Source organism: Lissotriton vulgaris, chromosome 10, assembly GCF_964263255.1.
Source record: "Lissotriton vulgaris chromosome 10, aLisVul1.2, whole genome shotgun sequence".
Taxonomy (NCBI): domain Eukaryota; kingdom Metazoa; phylum Chordata; class Amphibia; order Caudata; family Salamandridae; genus Lissotriton; species Lissotriton vulgaris.
In genome coordinates this window covers 51,220,854-51,233,985 of record NC_141698.1, presented here as the reverse complement: position 1 = coordinate 51,233,985, position 13,132 = coordinate 51,220,854, and the positions used below count along the sequence as shown (strand labels likewise).

Genomic DNA, 13,132 nt, shown 5'->3' with positions numbered 1-13,132 from the left:
GAGCGGCCAAACTGAACAATTACAATTTATTTGCAGATGTCACTTTACTATTACACTATAGAGTCTGCAATCTCTTCATAAACGCCAGTCACGACTTACCTTATTACAGGCGACTTGTGGCATTGCTCAACTGTAATAAGTTATTACAGTTGAGTTCTGATGTCACAATGCCTGCTGTCAGAGCCAGCTGCCAGGGTGAAGGGCAGGTCACGGAGCATGCACAGGCCACAGGTTAAACAAGGAAAACGGGAACTGGCTTTTCTTTCTTATATCCTTTTCTAAAAAGAAAGTGATCAGCATAAAGGATGTTTTTATGGCAACATATTTATTTTTTTCCATATTTTTTCTAGTAGGTAATTGCAGGAAAGATGGGCTCTCTGCATGTTTCTTCACAATCTGAACCACAGAACTTTTTTTTATCGTGACTTAAATTACCCAGATTTTAATATACTTTTACAAAAATGTACTGTTATTTGGTGTGTTTAATTTGACAGTACAAATTCTGCTTTTATTCTTGTCTGCCGTGAAAAGGCCCCCAAGGATTTAAAGGTGCCTTAGCATTCTGTTACGTTCTAAATAAACTCTGCCTTTGGCCTTGTTCTTCTATATGGTTGAGGAACTCCTCTTTGACTTGCAATAGCCTTACAGTCCAAGCCACTGGAATTATGTGGCAAGGGAGCACTGAGTGATGCGACAGGGTTGAGTAAATTATGCGGCTAAACAAATCAAATTATGTAGCACATTTTATGATAATATTACTTTATTATTATTATTTTTATCCTCGTTAGAACTGTCTGGACTTGGGTTCCACCACATTATTAGCAGTTTAGCACCCAAACATAGGAATAAGCAAGAGAAACGTGACCAGTCCACCTTTGCAAAGGGCCTTCCATTGCGCAGCAACACGTCACTGAGTTTTTGCAACTTTGGAGCCGATTGAGCTAGAAACACTTAAAAAAAAATCTGCTGCTTATGCAGCAGATGATTGAATATATGGCACCTGCCTCAGAGTCTTAATTATTCGAAAAATGCAGCATCCGCACAATCTCATAATTCCAGTGGCCCTGCTCATAATGTACAGCAGGAGGTACTTTAACTCGTATGTCTGTATCAGAGAGTTCTTGGAAGATTTTATGTACATTTGAAACGAAGCTCAAAATCGACATTCACTGCTGGAGGGTAGGATGCCCGCCTGGCTTTGTTATAACTATAAATATGTAAATGAGTTCCGTTTAGATTCATTGTATGTATATGTATCCTAGTTGATTTTCTTGAAAGTCTGGTACAGATCTTGCCCCTACCCTGCCTACTTAGGGCAACCCTCGTTTGGTACATACACCTGTTGATCAAGACACCAATGTAGTTGGGATTTTAAATATCCACTCTAAGATTACGACCTGTTGTTTCTGGAAAGCTTTTGTTTACTTAATGCTTCTCCAGAAAATAATACCAAATGTCTGACTTGCTTTGGCAAGCAGTATCGGCACCTAAAAAGTTTTTGTTAAGTTAAAATAGTTTTTGATGAAGAGTGTAATGGCTCCTATATTGGCACTACAACACGCACTACATCTGCAATTGTTAAACAGCCCAAATGTCTGTTTTAGAACATGCTCTTTTTTAAAAGATGCTATCGGAGCTAGGAGAATGATGGAAGATTATTATATTACTTAAAGTTTTGATGGATTTCTTTACATGGTTGTTGTTTTTTTTGTATATTTTTATTTTTAATCTAGCCCACTATCATTGAAAATTTCAAAATGTAATCACTTGTATGAGCACCATATGTATTCGTTTTTTTGGCTACTGATATTTATGAGGACATTTTGCCGTTTTAGGGATTTTTATTCATTTGAGTTTTCCATGTTTCGCCTGTTTTTTAATGATGTTGTATTATGTTGTGCATTGTTGTTTTTTTCTTTGTCTTTCATGGCTTGTCTGGTCGAATAAAGTATTGTTGATTGAGTAGCAATCCAACTTTGGATAAGTCTGACTCCACTGAATATGGACTTAAGGTAGAAGTAGACAGGCCGCTTTGAAACAAACCGGTTTTAAGTGAACAATTCCATGGATAGATTTGAGAGATGCTGCACTTAATTTTCTTTTAAAAGTGGGTTTATATTCAGGATAGCTTTAAAAAAAAAAATCAAATCAATATACTATAACATATGGTTTGTGGTGAGTGTGTGTGAAAAGTTGTATTTTGTTATATTGTGAGATTAGAGCTGTATTTTCCGTAGCGAAAGCTACTAAATTAGTTCAAATTAGACTTAGGTTGCTTTAATACAGGTGTCTCCAACCAGTCGGTTGAGCTACCAGTAGCCCCTAGCCAGACCCCTTCAGAGTAGCTCGTAGCCTTGAGTTCATTTTTAAATAAACACAGGGTAAAACATTTTTTTTTTATATTTAACCCCTTCACTGCGGCGGCTATTCCGCCGCAGTGCTAAGGGGGCGGCCGCACAGCGCTCCTGTGCTCGTGACGGAACCGCTCCGTCACGAGCCTCGGGCACGCTGTGCTTGTGACGGAACGGTTCCGTCACGGCCCGCCCGCCCAATAAAACGCTCAGGACAGGCACGGAATTCGCGCCGCGCAGGCGCGCGAGCGGGCCGTGACGGAACCGTTCCGTCACAAGCACAGCACACCCGAGGCTTGTGACGGAACGGTTCCGTCACAAGCATGCAAGGGGTTAAGGGAAGGCTGTGTTTACTTTCCATTATTATCACCAGTCTGCAGATAGCAGGGCCTGATAATGAGGGTGCTCAGTCATATTTGTGACCCAGACTGGGGCACAGCGGTGAAGAACTGAAGCCCTGAGGTATTTAATTCTTAAATAAAACTCCTTGTCTACTCCATATTTGAGTGTGAGAATATAATGATGTTTTTGAATGCTTTTAAATGAGAGAATATTCTTAAGAAAAATTACTTTAATGAATAAATCTTCATTATAATTTTCTCCGATATCCTAGTATCTCATTTATAAGCAGTAGGCCTTTTGCTCCCAGTCACCAGTAGACGGTGGGCTAGATTTATAACTGAAAAATACGGTTATTTCTTTTTTTTTTTTTAAATAGTAGAAATTTAAAGTGATGAAAAATATTTTTATGAAACATTAAGTCTTAATGTCTTTTTCCACTTTCCATTGAACCAATCACATCTTAATGGTTCATGAAGCATGTTTCTGAACGTAAAATTCCTCCCATTTAAACAAATGACCGTATTTGTCTGGTATGAATATGGTACTGTCTACAGGTCATTGGGAGCAAGATTCCTGGTGTTTGTAAATGTGACCATTGGGAATGGGAGCAAATATAAATGATGAGTTTTATGGAATCCATATAAAGAAAGTTAAGTCTTCAGTTTAATTTTCTCCCATTACAAAGTGTCACATTTACACACAGCAGGCATCTTACTCCCGGTGGCTGGTAGACCAATTCATATTTATAACTGAAAAATACAGCCATTATTTTAAGTGGGAGAAATTTAAAGTGCAGAAAAATGCTCCATATTATGAACATTTTTGCAGAGAAATGTTCTGCACTTTAAATTTCTCCCATTGAAAAAAATGGTGTATATTTGTGTTATACATGCAACAGTGCCTCTTATGGCAAAAGGTATATCCTCTGCCACACTTACATACAACACAGGCTCTCAGTCATCCATACACATATATCCCATTAATACACACACATTTTCATACAACCCCATAGACCGCGCTCTCCCTGAGACACATGGTAGTCCTGCCATGGTGCCTCTAATCAAGCTATTTGGTTCAAACCATAGTATCTGGCTTTATGGATATTAGGCCTAAAGTCAGTGAAGGCGGGCTTGGTGGTGTCTAGTAACAATACTTTGCCTTAAGTAGCTCGCAATGATTTTCACTGATTAGAAGTAGCTCTCACTACAGAAAAGGTTGGAGACCCCTGCTTTAATGAGACCTTTAACTCCAGGACCATATCCAAGTAATGGCTCTTTTAATATTTCTCATGCAGATTTTTCCGAGTCTAAAAAAAAAAATCCACTTGGACAGTCAGCTCATATTTTGCTGTCTAGGTGGCTCACAGGCCTAGATCTTTCTCCAGGCTTACGTGGATTAACTGGTCGGACAAGGGATAGCTCCAAAGATCATTTTGGTTGTGTCCGGTTTGGTTGTGGTGATTATAGAATGGAGAACCTGAGAGAGCGATGTGGTCTCTCTTGCCATTTTATGTACGATTACGGCAGGAATACACAGCGGCCTGACCGCTGGTCATCCTGATGTTCTTGATTCCCTATTGACTGCTTGGAATTCTCACCATATGACCGTGATACTACTTGAACCAGGTTGCCCAATTGGATATCACCTCATCCAATCCGGCCACAACCTAGATTATCTTTGAAGCAAGCGCCTAGTGATCTATTTCGAATACTATCCTATTCCTTATCGCCTGAGCATGGGCTCCCTGTTTCAGAGTTATGACCTGCCGAATTGTAATTCCAGGTTGTGGGATATGTTGGGTGCTGGCAACACTTGGCGGTGCCAACCAAGGTCAGTCTAGTCCATCGACCACCAAAATGGTTGGAAGACTTCTCAAAATAAAGTTTTTTATTGTTATGGTGGTTGATATGGTTTGTTCTTATTTCTGTTGGTCATGATTTAATGTTTGATCATCAATTGGAAGCTGGGGTTTCCATTGTCTTAATGCTTCAATTGAATTTGACACTAGGGGTGACCCCTTGTATTATTAAGCTTGTGATGTCATGCAAAATCTTAAAGTTTTGGACTTGCAGATAGTTGACAAAGTTTTCAAAACTATGCATGGCATTGTGAAAAAGTACCTCCTGCGTCCTCCTTATGATTTCCTGCTCCAGGAGGTTTGTGGACGGGACACTGTGGAACATGAAATGGTGGATGTTTATCCTACAGTCTACCTCACTGGTACCTACTGGGGGTGGGTAAGGGTGGCTGCTGGAGGTGGTGCAGTGCACGCTGCAGGAATGTAGAGCAGTACGCAGCTGGGCCGGGCGCTAGGCAACCTGAGTGTGGAGGACTCGTGGTAAGGCAGGTGGTGGATGGCTCTCAAGGACTGAACGCTGTAAAGGTCTTTCTAATTTCCTTCCTAATTGCCTGAGGATAGGTCAACTCCCAGCAGGCCCGGTGCTACCCTGCACTTCATAGAAACATGAAATGTGTAAAGTGGCTCCTTAAGAGGGTCCTAATGAGGAAGGAAAAGCATCAAAGTACAGAAAAAGGTGCTTGGTGATATTGATAGTTCTTTTTTAGATGATGTTGCAGAAGTTGCTAAGAAAGGCATCAAAACTACCCTGACACGGGCTGCGAAAGAGCCCAGCAGTCTTCCAGGCGAGATTATCCAATAAGGAGGGAACAAAATCCGGGGCAGAACTCCTCTTCTAAGTAGGCAATTGATGCTTTGAAAAATAGGGATATAGAAGTGTTCTGATGTATCATTTGTTGACCAAGGCTGCCTCGTATATGTTCGAGGAAACAAAATAAGATCACAGGAAAAAAAATTGGCACCATGTTGGACTGGGAAACTAACAAACAGTGAAAAATAGGCAGCCATCTTGGATAGGAATGGATTTAATGTTCGCCACACCTACTACTTTAGGACAGTGGTGTTTTTCTTTAACAGTGGAAAGAGTAGGAAGATGAACCTTATGCTTAACATGCTTACTTTCTTCCATTTGATGTCCTCCGTTCTTCCTGATCCTATGCTCTGCCAGCAGTCTATCTATTTTGTTTTCCACATGGGGTGTGAAGGAGCCTGATGCCAGCAGGGAACCTTCCAGGCAGCCCCAGAAATGTTGCTGCAGGCTTTGCATGGCAGGCGTGGAATCTTCAGTGAGTGCTCGGCCCAGTGATACTTTGACGTTGCCGCCATAGAGGCAAGGCTAGGCTACCATGTGGCCGCCACTGAACCGCTCCCTTCTAAAGTGCCAGAAGGGCTGCCGAATGGTGTAAGCCACAATCCCAGACACCCCTAATGAGCAGAGCAGCACTTCCTGGCAGCAGGAAAATGTTCTGTTTCTGCACAGGACTGCTCACGCTCTCTCTTTTGTCTTTTGAACTATTTTCACTTAGTTTAGATATGTACACAGAGTTGCGTCTCTTTGGACTACCCAACTTCACAACCCTTAGAGTAACTGTCCAGCAAAGGGAAGCACGTCTCTTTCACCAAGTATTTAAACATTAGCTTGTATACCTGGTACCCCGACCCTCAATTCAGGCCTAAGACCAGGGTTCTACCTAGTCGTGGCGGTGGCGAAGAAACAGATGCTCACCATTTGGAAGTGATGAAAATTCGGATGCTTGAAGACTTGTTTGCTGAATCTGTTCATTAATTATAATGTGGTTCGGGGACACAGAAAGGCTTTAATAACATTTTTGAGCATATATGTATGTGTTAAATGGTAACTAAATTGAATGTGTTTTTTTTTTGTTACCTGTATTTGTTTTATATGTTTATTTCAGTCCGTATTGTATCTGAAGATGGCATCCGTTCTATTACTAGGATTTGAATATACTGGTTGATCAATGTATTTGAAGCTATTTGTAACAAAATCTAAGAAATAGATGGTCTTAATCTTAAAGCTTTCAATTTCTTCTGAGGAGCTGCCTTCATTTCTCATTGACCCCATGCCCTGCCCTTGTCTACAAGCTGCACCCCTCCAAGTGCTGGGCTGGCCATACAGAGCCCGTGTAAACCCTGGTAGGTTATAGGACAGGGGGCTTCTTTCAGTCTGGGTGGGCTGCGATCAGCCCACATTCACCGAAGGCCTGATCTGAGGGGGAGGAGGACACAATTTCTTGCACATGTTGTTTGCTGCTGCGAAGAAATACTCCTCTGATCATTCTTAGACCTAACAGTATTGTCACAGTTCATTAGTTGATCATCAGAGCTGTCTGCAAAACCCAAGTCTTCTTAGCCAAAATATGTGGAAAATCAGGAAGCCAGCCAGCCGTGTGGAATGGGCCATGGTTTCTGGCTGTTGTTAGTACCTGGTCCAGACCCCCTCCTTTGCACCCCACATTTCTTTACTGACCACAAGCCACAGTCATGTTGTTTGGCCACTGGGAGGTCTGCAAGAAATGTTATTAACCAACCACCTCTGTGTTAGAAGCAGTTACAAAACAAATGAGGTGGTGTCTACAGATGTTGTAATGTGTAGAGCAAAGCATTTATTGCCCAGATTATTTTCTGTAAATGGAGGGAAGGAGGGTAAATGTACATATTTATTTTGTCCCATAATGCACTTTGTTACATTGATGACCAGAAGACCAACGTAGTTCCAAGAAGGTTTATTGTCACCATTACGTTATCAGTCACTCTTTTGTCCAGCTGTAATGTCAGTGGCATGTCCAACAGCCAGGGAATATTCCATTAGCCAGGAGAGGTTAAAGGAATACGTGACCAGGGAAAATACTATAGCTAAGAGGGAATATATATATAACTGAAATATATTTTACAACTCCTTTCTTATCACATATGTATTTGCAAAAAGGCGATTGTGTCAATTTCAGTCAAATTTGAAGTCATTTTAATCTTTTTCAGAGAGATTTAATGTAATAGGGGGAAGTGTTTGTTTACAGTTAACATCAGACGAGTTGGCAGAGATAATACATTTGACTGCAACAACTATTTACTTAACCTAGTTACGCACACATTTGTTTTGAATTGTAGTCCGAAGGTGGGTGATCTTTTCCCACGTGAATGGTCGATTTTTTTTATTATTTTAATTAATTCGCAGAAGAAGTTGAACTTGCTTCTTGAGTGGGTTCAGGGAACAGGTGCACATTTTGTTTAGGAATTCAGCAGTCAAGGTTCCGATTCGCTGCATTTCCATCATTTTATAGGTTCTATTTGCCATTTCACACTGTGGCCATTTTTTATGCAGATACGTTCTACCCTGTCCCATAAGGAGTGGTGGAGCCCAGACTCCTAGACCGCGCCCCTGCTGGAGAAAACAAGTAACCACAAGCGGGGTTTGGGAGTGAGGCGACCTGGGGCGCTACTGGGTGGGTGGGAATGTCTGGGTGCCGCACCAAGCGGGATTGGTGAAGGGCTGTGAGGGGCGTGGCGTAGGGTTGCATATAGTGCTCTGTAGTGTCCCAGGAGGTCCTCTTTCCGGGTAGGTAGGGGCGCAGTGCTTACCTGCAGTTGAGGTACATTTTGCAATTGAACTTGGCGTTGGTTCCCATCAAGGAGGCGGGATATGGGCCAGTAGGTTGGGGAGTGTAAGTTTGAGCTTTACAGTGAGGTTTCACTGATGACAAATTGTAGCATAGGGTCGCTGAGATGGCACATGTGTGTTGGCGTGATGACCTTTCTGTTGTGTATTCTACTTGTCGCCAATGAGCAGATGTCGCTGTTTTGGCAGGTTGGTCGGTTTTAGGTATAGGTTCCAAGCATTGGTTGGTCTCCCTACCCGTTGGGCGGTCTAGCTCGAAGGAGAGAATGGGTGCGGGGTACAGAGTTCTGATGATGCTATGATGTCAAACATAAGTTCTTTGGAAGGATTTTGATCATGCTGCCTGATTTATGGATGGAAGTATTAAAAGGGATGATGGAGAGGTTCAGTTATGAAAAATGTTGTTGGGCTACTTAAGAAAGGGTTTTTTACACCGGATCACCTTGATATAAAGTGAGGTTATTAATTGATCTGTAATGCATTATTCTGGTAATAATCTGTGTTGCGCACCTGTTGCATTAAAGCATCTTTTTTCACACTCGCAACAGGCGTGGTTCCTGTGTAGCGCTGTCTTGCCCTATGGCATCCGAGCACACCCTGTCCTAATTCCTGTCCTGTGTCACCTCGCCTGGCCAAGGGAGGAGTTGTGCTGTGCACAGGGCGGACACCAGGAGTATTACATCAGACTGCGGTATGTTTATAGGGCATAATGGGGCTTATACCCCCCCTTTCCACAGTTTGTTTAAGGGTTTTAGTTGATGCAAGAAAGTAGTGCATGCTCTTCTTAAAACATATTTGTCAACAAATGGTAACAAGGCAGCAGTTGCGTTTGAACTGAATTCAGTGGTGATGAAAACATTTGCAACCCCTAAAAAAGGTGGAGGTTCGTTGACCGTATAGACAACTACTGGCTCGCTTCGCCTGTTTATAGCTCAGTAGTATAGTAGAACTTTAAAATAAATAACGAAAATATTACGATAAATGGGTTAACACTATATGGTCTAGTGTAAATGGCACTGTGTATTGTAGCAAATGTATGTATTTCCCCTCCATGACTTGACTACACAAGACGCGCAGTCCTGGCATGAGAATTAGGCTCATGTTTTGCATATTTTCAGTTTGTTGTGCAGAAGTAAAGCAGGGTGCTGTGTTGATGTCTGAATAGGATGGTAGTTGGGTTCACCTTATGTGCTTGATGGTATGTTGCTGATTTATGTGTGCTGTACAGTTTTGTTGTGTGCTTACTTCATATTTTTATTGCAGTTATTTTGCGTTGTTTCCATCCTAGTCGTGTTGCTGAGTTGTGCAGCTTTTTTGCTGCGTTGCTTATAGAAGTATGTCTTGTGCGCTATGTTGTGGTGGTGTCCTTTGAGAAGGAGCGTTTTGACCCAATTACATGGTGTCTTATGTATACGATTGTCCCTCTTGTCCTACCCTGGCCTTCCCTGCTCTGGCTTTCCGTACTTCGTGGTGCAACTTCCCTGCTCCGGCTTTCCGTACTTTGTGGACACCGTTTGTGCGCATTGCCTTGACTGATGCTTGTGGCATTTGGGCTGAGGCTGGAGACTAACCTGCTCCAGTTGGACATGTGAAATCCAATTATATTGGATAAAGGGCTATACATGGGCAAGCCCACATCCAGGTTCCCATCAGAGCATCCACGCTCCAATCTAGCCAATGACCATGCAGTCTATAAAGCGCCTCATATTCTCAGCATCTAATAGTAAGGATTGTTTTAAATTTGTGGAGGTTCTCAGGCGTGTTTTGTTAGGACGGGTATGGAGAGGAGGCTTCCCTGATTTAGCCCTGATGTCATACCCTTTACCCTCAGTACCTTCCTAGTCCCTGATTGTTTGGCCTTGTTGGGTTGCTTTGATCTATCGGTACATGGGTTTCTGGATGTGCTGCGAAGCCTACTTGCAGGCAGCTAGACTGGAACATTTAGGTTGTCCTGTGCCAATCAGAGGACCAAGGTGCTCACTCTGTCGAGCAGGACCTCATAACCCTAAGCCACCGATCCTAATGTCTATGGGGTCAGCATTGGGATGACCAAAGAAAACAATCTGGGGAGTTCAAAACAAAATTTTGAAAGGTGAGCAGAAGGGTTTGGGACAGGGCATGGTTTCTTTGACTGGTCTCGGATCAACGTCTGGCACAAAGTAGAAGATATTGCTTGCTCTAGAGAAAACCGGAATCAAACCTTAGGGCCTGATTTAGGTCTTGATAACTCCCGTCATAACGGCAAGGGAGTATCCATACCACCAAGACTGTGGCCCCCCCGCCCGACTTAAATGCTGGCAGGCTTTTGGTTTAATCATGGTGGATACTGCTCCGTCGCCACCATGACTAAACCCCTCTGTGCACCTCATTTAGATGGGCGGGATTAGAGGTCACTTTTAACATGTCAACGACCACCAGAAAACCCTGGCAGCGAAACCTACAAAATGCTCCCCTTACCATGGGAGAGCGCTCACATGGTGAGCGGAGCATTGTCTTTTTTCCTTTCGAAAAGAAAAGCCCGCTTGAGCAGATCATGACGGCGGCTCCTGGCGATGCTCGAAGAGCTGGCTGCCAGTTTGGCGTTCATTTCATAGTTTGGTGGGCGGAGGTGCAGTCAAGGCGACAGAGCAAATCACTTTTGAAGCCAAATGTTTGTTTCTTTTGATATGTTGATTGAGTTTGTGCTATATTCTGCCCATTGGGTTTTTAATCTTGTAAATATTTTATGTTGTTCGTGTCATAATTTCAGTCCATGATATAGATAAATATTTTTGGGTTCTTTTTGTGTGCATCACTGTCGGATAAAATGTAGTTCCTTGGGTTTTGCACTCGCCTGGATGGAGCTCTACTCAAACTCTCAGCCGCATCCTCTTAAAACCATTTCTAGGGGTTTATCCAGTAATCTCTGTGCATCTCCCTGGGTGTCCTCCCTCATTCACTCCAGTGCCAGGTATGCCCTGTGGCTGGTGTAGCCTCACCGCAGCTACCCATGTCCATGGGAGAGTCAACACATCTGCCAAGAGAACTGCATGTGGCTCCTAGCCCGCAGGATTCGTATGCACTTGTTGCTAGTTCTATCTGTGAAAATCTGTCAGCGCCACACAGCTTCGGCCTCCTGGTGGAGGTGAGATGGGAAAGATGTCTGTGGACTGGGTGGCAGAAGGTTTGAGGGTGTGGCTTAGGCAGGAGATGTGGCAATTCACCCAGTGGTGAGGTAAGCACACCCTTACCCAAGGTTCCAGTGGTCAGGCCGACTTGATTGATAGCCCAATGGCTCTTTGCATCAAAGCTCCAGGTCAGAAGTGCAGACCTCACCTTGAGGTCTCTTGTGCTCTTTGGGGACTTTGGTGCAATGCCTCACCAAGCTCTGGGGTGTGTTTCTTCCATGCTCTGTAAAGACCTGCAGTCTGTGGCTAGCTAGGTGAACTGCAGCTGGCTGGATCTAAACCATGGTGACTAGGCCAGGTTCAACAAGTTTGTCTGGGCAAGATTCGTTTCATCTGTTTTTTCTGGAAGAAATTCCCATCACACACTGGTTTTTTGTAGGGTGTTTATAATAGTATTGACACTCTATCCATAAGAGTGAGTGAAAGAAAACAGCCAACATGTGTTTCAGCCCTTTACATGGCCACCCGGCCTGGGGCTCCCTCTGGAGGTCAGACTTGCGTGGTGTATGGATGCAGGGGTCCTCTGAGGCAGCAGAAGTGCTCGCTTAGTGGTGGTTAACGAAGGCTTGAGTGGCACCTCAAGTTAGAGCGCGGACTAGAGAACATCAAAGGGTAGCGGCTGACATAATGTAGGCACCCCTATGTCTTCTCAGGCTGTGCTCCTAAACGGACTATAGGCCTCCCCTGAAAATAATATCTGTGACTGGGGTGAGTGTCTGAAAAGTTTTGGCGCTCCGTACATCATCTCCTTGTGTTTGCTTTGTTCGCCCTAAGTTGGCAGGGTATGCCCAGACGTGGATCCCTTGCTCACTTTGCCACTGGATTCAAGCTATCCTGGCTGACGTTACCCAGACACCAGTCCCAGGATGCTTGTTTCCGGTTCAGGGAAGACCTGGCTTGGCAGTTCGCGCTGGACTGTACCCATGAGGCACAGTTGTCAAGACTGATTTGCATATAGCTGGGCCTAAACTGAGGTGGCAAAGTGAGCTAAAGAATGATTGATTCAACCCAGATCTGTTGCTCCTCTGAAAATAATGTTACAAATCTGGTCTGCCGGCTCCAACTAATCCTGACCTTTTTGTATATCCTGAAACACTACATTTTCCTTATAAAGCACCTTAAGATAATCTGCGCAGCTGTTTGGTTTGCGAACGACATCTTGGGGATATTCGGAAAACTTCACTGAGACTGCATGTAGCCAATTTCTTACTATTACTAGTGGTTTGTAACTCACATTTCCCTGCTTTCTTTATTACTGGTTTTATTTGTTTTAGGCTGTTCATCTTGAGCTTCTCTTTCACTACCCAAACCCTATTTACTGTATTCTTCCACCAGTACTGAATTTCTGTAAACAGGCCTTTAAATCTTGTTCTTATCTTGTCACACATGATCTCCCCAACGGCCCGCCGCACCTTGAAACCTTAAGGGGTAATATGTTCACGCTTTACAAATGGGAATTATTATTTTCTATGTCACTGCACTCTGTGCCACTCGTCTCTACTTCACTACAATCTACACCAATGGACTGTTCACAAATTTACTGAAAACCAATGCACTCTATGGCCATTTACTCTGCACCAGTGTACTTTCAACCAGTCCAGTCCACTCCAAGACATTCCAATCTACAACACTCCACTCCACGTACTCCACTTTGACACACTACTCCATTAAACTCTAATCTACTCTGAAACTCTATGCTATTTCACTCTACAATGCTCTACACAACTCCCTCTACACCTCTTTACTCTAAGACACACTACTTCACAACACTGCTCCACGC

The 13,132-nt window shown here is 43.3% G+C and overlaps 1 protein-coding gene across 1 annotated transcript in view; it reads left to right on the top strand.

Moving 5' to 3' along the window:
- The window catches only part of CDK16 (cyclin dependent kinase 16), a 186,736-nt gene that overhangs the window by 57,357 nt on the left and 116,247 nt on the right, over positions 1 to 13,132 (top strand). The window lies entirely within an intron of this gene.